This window comes from Scomber scombrus, chromosome 3 (genome assembly GCF_963691925.1).
Source record: "Scomber scombrus chromosome 3, fScoSco1.1, whole genome shotgun sequence".
Classification (NCBI taxonomy): Eukaryota; Metazoa; Chordata; class Actinopteri; order Scombriformes; family Scombridae; genus Scomber; species Scomber scombrus.
Genome location: NC_084972.1, coordinates 34,390,330 through 34,402,800, shown reverse-complemented (window position 1 = coordinate 34,402,800; position 12,471 = coordinate 34,390,330). Strand labels below are relative to the sequence as shown.

Sequence of the window (12,471 nt, the reverse complement as noted above, 5' to 3'; positions counted from 1 at the left end):
CTAAGTAATTGTAAGTTTAGAGAGGAGGTACTCTCTGAAGAGCTGGGTTTTCAAGTGCTTCTTAAAGACAGAGAGGGAGGCCCCTGCTCTGGTGGTTTTCGGCAGCTCGTTCCACCAACTTGGAACTGCAAATGAGAATAACTTGGATTGCCGTAGTTGTACGGCCGGCAGAGCCAGGCGATGTTCATTTGAACGCAGCATTCAGGGGGTAACATATTATGTGGGAGCATTCCCAACAATCACTCTGTAGGCAAGCATAAGAAACTTGAACTTGATGCGAGCAGCTACAGGTAACAAGTGGAGCTCGATAAGCAGCGGAGTGACGTGTGCCCTCTTTGGCTGGTTGAACACCAGTCGCACCGCCGCATTCTATATCATCTGCAGTGGCTTCACCGTGCAGGCCGGCAAACCTGTTAAGAGAGCATTGCAGTAGTCGAGACGGGCCATCACCAAGGTTTGTACCAGCAGTTGAGTGGCATATTGGGTCAGGTACGGCCTGACTTTTCGGATGTTGAATAGGGCGAAGCGGCACGACCGGGAGACGGCGGCAACATGGTCCGAGAATGTCAGTTGGTCATCAATAATGACACCTAGATTCTTAGCAGCCTTGGTAGGAACAAGAGATAGAGAGTCAATTTTAATATTGATGTTGTGATGAATACCTTGTTTGGCCGGGAAGACCAGCATTTCAGTTTTCGCCAGGTTTAGTTGAAGATGATAGTCCTTCATCCAAGTGGATATGTCAGCGAGACAATCTGAGATCCGCGTTGAGACAGTGGGGTCGTCAGGCTGGAAAGACAGATAGAGTTGAGTATCAGCCGCATAGCAGTGGTATGAAAAACCATGCGAGCGGATGATTAGGCCCAGCGAGGTGGTGTATATGGCAAAGAGGAGGGGTCGATAGTTTTTTACTTAGGTGGGATCAAGTGAGGGTTTTTTGAGCAGAGGTGCGACCCTAGCCACTTTGAAAGCAGAGGGGAAGGAGCCAGAAATGAGGGAAGAATTAATCATATGTGTGACTGCCGGGGTGACAGTCGGTGAAATAGCTTGAAGGAGGTTAGATGGGATTGGATCTAGCGGACAGGTGGTAAGACGGCTACATGTTATTAGTTTAGATACCTCATTCTCAGTGAGGGGGGTAAAACCATGGAACGATGAGCTCAGGTTTGGAGAAGACAGGTTGTGAGGTCGTTGTTTAGAGAATTGGCTGCTGATGGCTGCCACTTTGTCAGTAAAAATGGAGGCGAAGCAATCAGCAGTGAGGTTAGTAGCTGGAGGAGGTGGTGGAGGGTAAAGCAGAGCTTTGAAGGTGGTGAATAACTTACGCGTGTCTGTGGCACCATTGATCCTATCGTTTGAAGAAGGCCTTCTTTGCAGCAGTGATACTCGAGGAGAAGGAGGACAGCAGTGTCTGGTAGCTTGCAAGATCTTCAGTTGTTTTGGATTTGTGCCATTTCCTTTTGGCTGCTCTGAGGTCAGTGCGCGTTGTCCAGAGGGTGTCACTCAGCCAAGGGTGCGACTGGGTCGATCGAGCAGGTCTGGTGGATAGTGGACACAGGCTATCCAGACATGAGCTCAGGGTAGAGCAGAGAGAATCAGTGGCATCATTAACCTGCAGGGAGGAGAACGTGTCGTGAGGCAGAAGAGAAGAGGAGAGCACAGAGGAGAAGTGGGTGGGAGACAGGTTGCGGAGATTGCGGCGGATGGAAACCATGGGTGGGGAGGTAGGGGGTTGTTCTGGTAGCTGGACATTGAAGTGAATGAAGAAGTGGTCTGAGAGATGGAGAGGGGTGACCCTTAGGTTGTCCGTGGTGCAGCTCCGAGCAAGAATGAGATCAAGCTCTTTGCCAGCCTTGTGAGTCGGTGGAGTCGGAAACTGTCTTAGGTCGAATGAGTGAACCAGAGACAGGAAGTAAACCGAGCTGGCACTGTCCAAGTGGATGTTCATGTCTCCGAGGACGAGCATGGGACACTCATGCTCAGGAATTGATGACAGCAGGGTGTCAAGCTCATGAAGAAGTCGCCTAGTTGTCCTGGTGGACGATAGATGACGACCACATAGGCTTTCACCGGATCAGTCACCAAGGCGGCATGATATTGAATTTACCTTGAGGAGGGCTGTTTCTGTGCTATGTAATGCTCTAAAACCTGACAGAAATGTCTCAAAGATGTCATTTTGAGACATAAAACTTAAAAGTTGGGTTGAAACCACTTTTTCTAAAATTTTGCTTAAAAAAGGAAATTTAGAAATTGGCTAACAGAGAGATAACAGAGGGATAACAGAGGGATCCAGGTTTGGTTTCTTTAAAAGTGGTTGCACGAGGCTAAGTTGCACACGCGAAAGAGGAAGCGTTCGGAGGCTGCCTGTCATGGGTAGGCCAGCTCCTGATGTCTGGGATAAAGAAACAGATGTGCTTTCTGTCGCAGCCTCTGACAGTTTGGAGGATCTGCACGACCCCCATTCCGAGAAGGATGTCCAGTCACTCTCAGATTTGGGGAATGGACCGTTCTGATAGGGCTGTGATTACAAGGGCGGCAGCACATGCACAGCTGGTCTGCCAATCTCCGCTTCCAGCTGCTTCAGTGTTTGGCAGGGGCTCACAGCGATGCAGGTCAGTCAGGCTCCTTGTCCTTCCTGATTTTATGTCTGAGCTGCAGTCATCTTGGGGGGCTCCTAGTTCTGCAGCCCTTCCAAGGACCCAACCGGCTAATATTGCAGGGGCTGAAACACATGCTTCCTGTCCGACCAGGATTGCATTGCTGTGCTGGCAGCTCCAGTGGTGCCAGGAGAGGTCTTTGGTCCACCCTGTGAGGCAGCCTTGGAACAGTCTCGTAGGGAGAGGGAACTGATGCGCTCTGTGAGGGATGTGCCAGCCTCACGCTTGCATTGGGGGTTGTGGGTCCTTTCAAGTCAGCTCTACAGCCTCCAGGGCGGCGCAGCCTGCCGCCTGGGGGTTCCCAGTCAAGGGCGGCCCGGCTCGCCAGCGTTCATTTCGCTATGACCACAGTGGAAACTCTCATCGTGGGGACACCAGACCGGGGTCAGCCACCAGACCGGGGTTGGCCACCAGCTGACGGTTGTCAGCCTCCGGCTTCACGCTTCACTCCTCAGCACCTTGCTTTCTGGCGCCAGTGTACTCGGTGCCCTTGGTTACTAAATATACTGGAGTCAGGACACAGACTCCAGTTTAGAACCAGACCACCGCCATTTCCCGGCATTGTTCCTATCCTCCTCAGCGACAGGGCAGATTGTCAGTCCCTTGTGACAGAGGTTTTGGCCCTTCTGAAGAAGGGGGCAATAACACCCGTTCCCAGTGGCGAGATGCACCAAGGGTTTTATTCAACCTACTTCTTGGTTCCGAAAAAGGACGGCGGCCTCTATCCTATCTTGAACCTGAAGGGGTTCAACGGCTTCCTAAAACGCCTGCCCTTTCGTATGCTTCGTCTGTCACGCCTTCTGTCAGCTATAAGGCATGGAGAGTGGTTCACTACGGTGGATCTGCGCGATGCGTACTTCCACATTCCTATTCACTGAGGTCACAGGAAGTACCTCCGTTTCTTTTTTCAATTCACCGCATACGAGTACACCGTCCTCCCGTTTGGCCTGTCCTTGTCTCCTCACACCTTCACAAAGTGCATGGAGGCAGCGCTGGCCCCTCTCCGTCACCAGGGCATTCATATTTTGAATTACCTGGCTGGTTTGCTCCCCGTCGGAACGCCAGGCCCGGCTCGACACCTTGACGGTGTTGAACACCTTGACGGTGTTGAGGATGGAAGGGTGGAGCCCTTCCATCCTCCACCCCAGGCATCTGTGGAGGTGGCCCGGTTACACTTGGTCTGTCCAGTCCTGTCCCTGAGGGTGTACATCACCCGTACAAACCCCGTTAGACAGACTGATCAGCTCTTTGTCTGTTATGGGGGTGCTAAGGTGGGCCAAGCTCTATCCAAACAGCCTTTGGCCCGCTTGATTGTCCAGGCCATAGCTCTGGCCTATGATAGTGCTGGGGTCTCTCCACCTAGGGGGGTGGTGGCCCACTCCACCAGAGGCATGGCTACCTCTTGGGAGCTCTTCAAGGGGGCTCCCTTGGAGGACATTTGTGCAGCGGCCGGTTGGGCCTCTTCTGGGACCTTTGCATGGTTCTACAGGCTAAATGTTGCTTCATCCATAGCCTCTGCTGTTCTGCAAGCAGGCCTGTGAGATTTGTGGTCCCTGCCATGCTGGACCATGGCTTCAGGGTTGGTGTTCACCCAGTAGTTATATTGGTTTATTAAGGATGTTCTGTCATGGGGACCTCTTTCCTTTTCAGTGGAAAGTATTTTCTTTCACAGCAGGTGGCCTTCATCGGCCTTTGACTATTGTGCCACGAACCTGGAGATTAATTTTCTTCATTAAAATGTGATCTGATCTGTGAACTGGTTGTCCTGACTGTTTTTTGCCTCATTACACCTTCTGCCTGACCATATTTGCTATACTGTTGACCCATATGGTAGCGTGTTGACCAGATATGAAATAGAACGGGTGGTTACAGAGGTAAACGTGGTTCTATGAATGAAGGTCAACACGCCAGCTTGCACTGTCATTCAGAAGGCTAGTTCGGGCCTCAGTCGAGAAAAAGAGAGTGAGCAGCTGATCGCACAGCTGTATTAATAGGCCCTTATTGCGCCCACGGGGCGGAGGTGTTAATCTGCTACATTGTCTCCTGAAACAGCTCACCCTCGGAGAGAGTGACCCATGTTGACCTTCATTCATAGAACCACGGTTACCTCTGTAACCATCCGATCTGAAATCTTCCATCAACTGCAGCTTATCATTTATCTCCAGACTCCACTTATTCTAATATTGCTTTAAATTAAAGCCTTGGTATAATCTTTGAAAGGGACAATTAAATGTAATATTGAGGCGTTCTTTTCTCTGCTTCTTTTCTCTGCTTGTAGATATATTTAGATTAGTGCAAACAGTATTTCCAGTAAACATATAAACACAAATATAATAAAGAGAGTAAAGAGGTTCAAACTGAATTATTAATTAAAAAGCCAACATGTAAATGTTACTAGTGGATAAATGATTCCACTCAGGAGGGATGTGAATGTGTATTCTTGGTCATTACCTTTATTTTACATGTATCATGAAAATGTTTATAATTTATTAATAATTATTTTAATGTTTTCAAGCTTTAAATCTCTCTGAGTGAAGTTCTTGTTCCTTTCCTCAGGATCAGGTTGTTAACAAACATGTAAATTCAGCATCACATTTGATACCTAAGAGGTTTATTTAATCAGCTCCTGAGCACCAAACACATGTTTTCATAAAGAGACACTGATGATTGACTAACTTTGCACCTCCATCAGGAAGGAAAAGCTCTACTTCCACAGAGGGACTCAAATGTGTTTTACTTCATGTACATCAGTGATGAGTCTGCAGAGAACAATCAATGATCTGTGCCCCAAAGAAGTGTTCAAATTGAATGCAAAGCTAATTTTCACCTCATTTTACTCCTTTAAATTCCTGCTGGGTGTTTTTGTACTTCATATTTATTTTGTATGAAACACTGAACAACAGAAATGTGAGCTACAGCTAGTCAGGAACAATTAAACTGATTCTCCACACACCTGAACAATCACTGCATGAAGCTGGACGTATTTAACAGGTTTTGGAAAGTGATGAAATGTTTCAGACGCAGTGACACAATCTGCAGTGTGTCACAAATATCCAGCATGTTTGATAAAGAGGGAATCACTCCATACATGGTTGCAGCGCTGTGGGGACGAGGCCCTGCCAGATGTGTTTCTGACTATTTGACTTGAGTCCATCTGGGACTCTTAAACCAGTCACATCACTAAATAAGAGTTTTATCAAAGTACTCACCAAAAACAAGCTTCATGTGGAACATTTGTTTTGGTTGAAGATATGGAAATTCACAGGTGTAGTCTCCAGTGTCAGCCACATTCGTATTTCTGATGGTTATGGAGGCGTCGCCTGACTTCAGTTTATCTGGAAAATGTTCGACTCGTCCTCTGAACTGCTGATCTTGACCTGTATTAACGTTATCAGAATGATCGCCGGCATCATACAGGAACACCTGACGACCATCTTTCTTCCACTTAAACATCTCTGGGGTAATGTCCTGTCTGCTGCTGAGTGAACAGGGTAAAGTGACGTCTCTTCCTTCGTCCACTTTGATTACTTTTTTCTCTGGAAGACAAAAACACATATTAATCAGTATGTTTACATGCAGAATAATCAGGTTAAGACAGACATATGGAAGTCTGTTGTCATGGCAATATATCAACTTATGTTATAACAAGAAACAAATCCTTTGCTCTGTCCTGCACATATCATACTTACACTTGTTCATATTTCACTTTTTTTTTTACATCTATTTATGTTTTAACTGTCTTTTACATTTAGTTTTCTCTGATTCTTATTTTTTACATTGTTATATTATTCTAGTGTTTCATCACAACCTGAGGAGAACATCACACCCATTAATAAATAATAACATTTAACTAAATGATGATGATCTTCAGCAGTGACTAAGTCATCAGACTATCTCTGTCAGCACATCCAACACACTAATAAATATTACAACTGGTTGAACAAATGAGTGAGAGAAAGAAAGAGAAGAGGAAAACTGAACTAAACAAAGTCAAACTTCATTTCCCAGAATTCATCCTGATTACTACGAGCTAAATAAAAAGACAGTAAGGACGAAGCTCTGAACTCCACTCAGACAGCGAGCACACCCAGAGTTCATCTACTATACTGCAGAAATATCACTGTCCACAAATATAAAGCATGTTTGATACAGAAGACACAGCTGCTCCACCATGAGGACCACGCCCCCACCTGTTTCTAGCTATGACGGATCATTATAGATACTGTAGAAAAGGCTCCATGTCAACTCTATCCCAGTAACAATGTATGGCTTCATTATAGTGGTAAAGATTTCACTGGTTTTATCAGAGGACACTTTAGACTAAACTGCTGTCTCATTAGAGCTCTGAGTCCTGATTGGCTGAGGCACACAGACCTGCCAGAGGTTAGTTGGACTGCAGCTTATCAGCAGGACACAGGCAGCATTGGACCTCAGCAGAGCCTCAGTCCATCACCAGCACACTCATACTAGTTTCTGTCTGGTTGGGACTGGTGAGGAACTGACCAGCATGAAGGGCTAAAACATTTATTTCCTCTTTTATATTAATGTAAAAAACTATGAAAATAAAGAAAAAAGTGTGTCCAAACTTTTGACTGGTACTAAATATATATAGTTAGATAACTACTCGACTAGCCTGGACAGTTTTTGTGATATGAGGAATGAAACATAATTCTGGGTCAAACAGGACTCCAAGATTTCTGGCAGTGGGCTTGATGTTCGCAGACAGGGGATCAAGACTGATGGGATTTTTTGTATTTGGGGGATTGAACAGTATTATTTCTGTTTTGGAGTTGTTAAGTTGAAGGAATGTTGTGCCATCCAACAGTTGACATCATGGAGACAGTCTACAGCAGCAGCTAGGCTTCTTGGGTCACCAGATCTCAGGGGAAGGTATATCTGTGTGTCATCTGCGTAGCAATGGAAAGAAACGTTGTGTCGTTGGATGATTTGGCCAAGTGAGAGCATATAGATAGAAAATAAAATTGGACCTAAAATGGAACCTTGCGGTACACCACAGCTAATGTGGGATGTGGAGGAGGTGTAGTTACAGGTAGTGACCGCAAAGGTTCTTTCTAAAAGGTAAGAATAAAACCAATCAGTGCAGTGTCCTTGATGCCCACCCAAGTTTTAAGATGATCAATTAAAACTGTGCTCTATCCCCTGTCCATTGTTAAAAGAATGTTGTTGGTTACATTTACATTTACATTTAGTCATTTAGCAGACGCTTTTATCCGAAGCGACTTACAAGGGAGAATAACATTCAAGTTACATTGCAACACAGACATTAGTGTGACAATAAATAAATACGGCTAAGTAGTGCTAAGTAGTTGTAAGTTAAGAGTGCTAAGTAATTGTAAGTTTAGAGAGGAGGTACTCTCTGAAGAGCTGGGTTTTCAAGTGCTTCTTAAAGACAGAGAGGGAGGCCCCTGCTCTGGTGGTTTTCGGCAGCTCGTTCCACCAACTTGGAACTGCAAATGAGAATAACTTGGATTGCCGTAGTTGTACGGCCGGCAGAGCCAGGCGATGTTCATTTGAACGCAGCATCCGGGGGGTAACATATTATGTGGGAGCATTCCCAACAATCACTCTGTAGGCAAGCATAAGAAACTTGAACTTGATGCGAGCAGCTACAGGTAACAAGTGGAGCTCGATAAGCAGCGGAGTGACGTGTGCCCTCTTTGGCTGGTTGAACACCAGTCGCACCGCCGCATTCTATATCATCTGCAGTGGCTTCACCGCGCAGGCCGGCAAACCTGTTAAGAGAGCATTGCAGTAGTCGAGACGGGCCATCACCAAGGTTTGTACCAGCAGTTGAGTGGCATATTGGGTCAGGTACGGCCTGACTTTTCGGATGTTGAATAGGGCGAAGCGGCACGACCGGGAGACGGCGGCAACATGGTCCGAGAATGTCAGTTGGTCATCAATAATGACACCTAGATTCTTAGCAGCCTTGGTAGGAACAAGAGATAGAGAGTCAATTTTAATATTGATGTTGTGATGAATACCTTGTTTGGCCGGAAATACCAGCATTTCAGTTTTCGCCAGGTTTAGTTGAAGATGATAGTCCTTCATCCAAGTGGATATGTCAGCGAGACAATCCGAGATCCGCGTTGAGACAGTGGTGTCGTCAGGCTGGAAAGACAGATAGAGTTGAGTATCAGCCGCAAAGCAGTGGTATGAAAAACCATGCGAGCGGATGATTAGGCCCAGCGAGGTGGTGTATATGGCGAAGAGGAGGGGTCGATAGTTTTTTACTTAGGTGGGATCAAGTGAGGGTTTTTTGAGCAGTGGTGCGACCCTAGCCACTTTGAAAGCAGAGGGGAAGGAGCCAGAAGTGAGGGAAGAATTAATCATATGTGTGACTGCCGGGGTGACAGTCGGTGAAATAGCTTGAAGGAGGTTAGATGGGATTGGATCTAGCGGACAGGTGGTAGGACGGCTACATGTTATTAGTTTAGATACCTCATTCTCAGTGAGGGGGGTAAAACCATGGAACGATGAGCCCAGGTTTGGAGAAGACAGGTTGTGAGGTCGTTGTTTAGAGAATTGGCTGCTGATGGCTGCCACTTTGTCAGTAAAAATGGAGGCGAAGCAATCAGCAGTGAGGTTAGTAGCTGGAGGAGGTGGTGGAGGGTAAAGCAGAGCTTTGAAGGTGGTGAATAACTTACGCGTGTCTGTGGCACCATTGATCCTATCGTTGAAGAAGGCCTTCTTTGCAGCAGTGATACTCGAGGAGAAGGAGGACAGCAGTGTCTGGTAGCTTGCAAGATCTTCAGTTGTTTTGGATTTGTGCCATTTCCTCTTGGCTGCTCTGAGGTCAGTGCGCGTTGTCCAGAGGGTGTCACTCAGCCAAGGGTGCGACTGGGTCGATCGAGCAGGTCTGGTGGATAGTGGACACAGGCTATCCAGACATGAGCTCAGGGTAGAGCAGAGAGAATCAGTGGCATCATTAACCTGCAGGGAGGAGAACGTGTCGTGAGGCAGAAGAGAAGAGGAGAGCACAGAGGAGAAGTGGGTGGGAGACAGGTTGCGGAGATTGCGGCGGATGGAAACCATGGGTGGGGAGGTAGGGGGTTGTTCTGGTAGCTGGACATTGAAGTGAATGAAGAAGTGGTCTGAGAGATGGAGAGGGGTGACCCTTAGGTTGTCCGTGGTGCAGCTCCGAGCAAGAATGAGATCAAGCTCTTTGCCAGCCTTGTGAGTCGGTGGAGTCGGAAACTGTCTTAGGTCGAATGAGTGAACCAGAGACAGGAAGTCAACCGAGCTGGCACTGTCCAAGTGGATGTTCATGTCTCCGAGGACGAGCATGGGACACTCATGCTCAGGAATTGATGACAGCAGGGTGTCAAGCTCATGAAGAAGTCGCCTAGTTGTCCTGGTGGACGATAGATGACGACCACATAGGCTTTCACCGGATCAGTAACCAAGGCGGCATGATATTGAATTTACCTTGAGGAGGGCTGTTTCTGTGCTATGTAATGCTCTAAAACCTGACAGAAATGTCTCAAAGATGTCATTTTGAGACATAAAACTTAAAAGTTGGGTTGAAACCACTTTTTCTAAAATTTTGCTTAAAAAAGGAAATTTAGAAATTGGCTAAAAGAGAGATAACAGAGGGATAACAGAGGGATAACAGAGGGATCCAGGTTTGGTTTCTTTAAAAGTGGTTGCACGAGGCTAAGTTGCGCACGCGGAAGAGGAAGCGTTCGGAGGCTGCCTGTCATGGGTAGGCCAGCTCCTGATGTCTGGGATAAAGAAACAGATGTGCTTTCTGTCGCAGCCTCTGACAGTTTGGAGGATCTGCACGACCCCCATTCCGAGAAGGATGTCCAGTCGCTCTCAGATTTGGGGAATGGCTCTTCACAGGCTTCAGAGCCTGAGCCGATGGACCGTTCTGATAGGGCTGTGATTACAAGGGCGGCAGCACGTGCACAGCTGGTCTGCCAATCTCCGCTTCCAGCTGCTTCAGTGTTTGGCAGGGGCTCACAGCGATGCAGGTCAGTCAGGCTCCCTGTCCTTCCTGATTTTATGTCTGAGCTGCAGTCATCTTGGGGGGCTCCTAGTTCTGCAGCCCTTCCAAGGACCCAACCGGCTAATATTGCAGGGGCTGAAACACATGGGGTGGCCACGGCCCCCCACGTTGGGGCCACCTTTGCTATGTTGGCAGGAGCTATGGCAAGGGCTGGCAGGGATGCAAATCACCCTAACAGGCGCTGCAGGGCCACTGATAACCAGGCAGCCAGGCTGGCGTGCACCAATTCTTAGTTGCTACTTTATTTGGAGGGCCTGCTGCAAGATTTGGCTTCAGCAGCCCCAAGTGATGAGATGGCTGAGATGCTCCGTGTGGCGGACATGTTGCTGCGGGTCACCAGTGCGCATGCCCAAGCCCTTGGCCAATCAATGGACTCCATGGTGCAGGCACGCCACCAAGTCTGGCTGTCACAATCCAATCTGTCCGACCAGGATTGCATTGCTGTGCTGGCAGCTCCAGTGGTGACAGGAGAGGTCTTTGGTCCACCCTGTGAGGCAGCCTTGGAACAGTCTCGTAGGGAGAGGGAACTGATGCGCTCTGTGAGTGATGTGCCAGCCTCACGCTTGCGTTGGGGTTGTGGGTCCTTTCAAGTCAGCTCTACAGCCTCCAGGGCGGCGCAGCCTGCCGCCTGGGGGTTCCCAGTCAAGGGCGGCCCGGCTCGCCAGCGTTCATTTCGCTATGACCACAGTGGAAACTCTCATCGTGGGGACACCAGACCGGGGTCGGCCACCAGACCGGGGTTGGCCACCAGCTGACGGTTGTCAGCCTCCGGCTTCACGCTTCACTCCTCAGCACATTGCTTTCTGGCGCCTGTGTACTCGGTGCCCTTGGTTACTAAATACACTAGAGTCAGGACACAGACTCCAGTTTAGAACCAGACCACCGCCATTTCCCGGCATTGTTCCTATCCTCCTCAGCGACAGGGCAGATTGTCAGTCCCTTGTGACAGAGGTTTTGGCCCTTCTGAAGAAGGGGGCAATAACACCCGTTCCCAGTGGCGAGATGCACCAAGGGTTTTATTCAACCTACTTCTTGGTTCCGAAAAAGGACGGCGGCCTCTATCCTATCTTGAACCTGAAGGGGTTCAACGGCTTCCTAAAACGCCTGCCCTTTCGTATGCTTCGTCTGTCACGCCTTCTGTCAGCTATAAGGCATGGAGAGTGGTTCACTACGGTGGATCTGCGCGATGCGTACTTCCACATTCCTATTCACTGAGGTCACAGGAAGTACCTCCGTTTCTTTTTTCAATTCACCGCATACGAGTACACCGTCCTCCCGTTTGGCCTGTCCTTGTCTCCTCACACCTTCACAAAGTGCATGGAGGCAGCGCTGGCCCCTCTCCGTCACCAGGGCATTCATATTTTGAATTACCTGGCTGGTTTGCTCCCCGTCGGAACGCCAGGCCGGGCTCGACACCTTGACGGTGTTGAACCACCTCAAGAACCTGGGGCTGGCCTTGAACAGGAAGAAGAGTTGCCCTGTTCAATCAAGGAGGTTGGAGTATCTAGGTTTGGTTCTGGATTCGACCTTAATGAGAGCTGTCCTCACCTTGAAGAGGACAGCGGTGCTGATGGACAGCTTGTCACAGTTGACTGTGGGCAAGCCCATCTCAGTGAAGCGTGGCCGGAGGCTGTTGGGCCTCATGGCAGCGGCATCCCAGGTGGTGACCCTGGAGTTGCTTTACATGCGGCCGCTGCAGCATTGGCTTGCCAGGCACAAGGTGTGCCCATACGAGGATGGCCTGAACGTTATCCCAGTGTCTGCAATTTGCCTTCCAGCACT

General features: G+C 48.4%; 2 pseudogenes; both read right to left on the bottom strand.

Annotated features, from left to right (window-relative positions):
- LOC133976655 (uncharacterized) lies at nt 1-2,462 on the bottom strand (annotated as a pseudogene).
- A 5,538-nt stretch (nt 2,463-8,000) lies between these two features.
- LOC133976644 (uncharacterized) lies at nt 8,001-10,093 on the bottom strand (annotated as a pseudogene).
- Nucleotides 10,094-12,471: the final 2,378 nt, after the last annotated feature.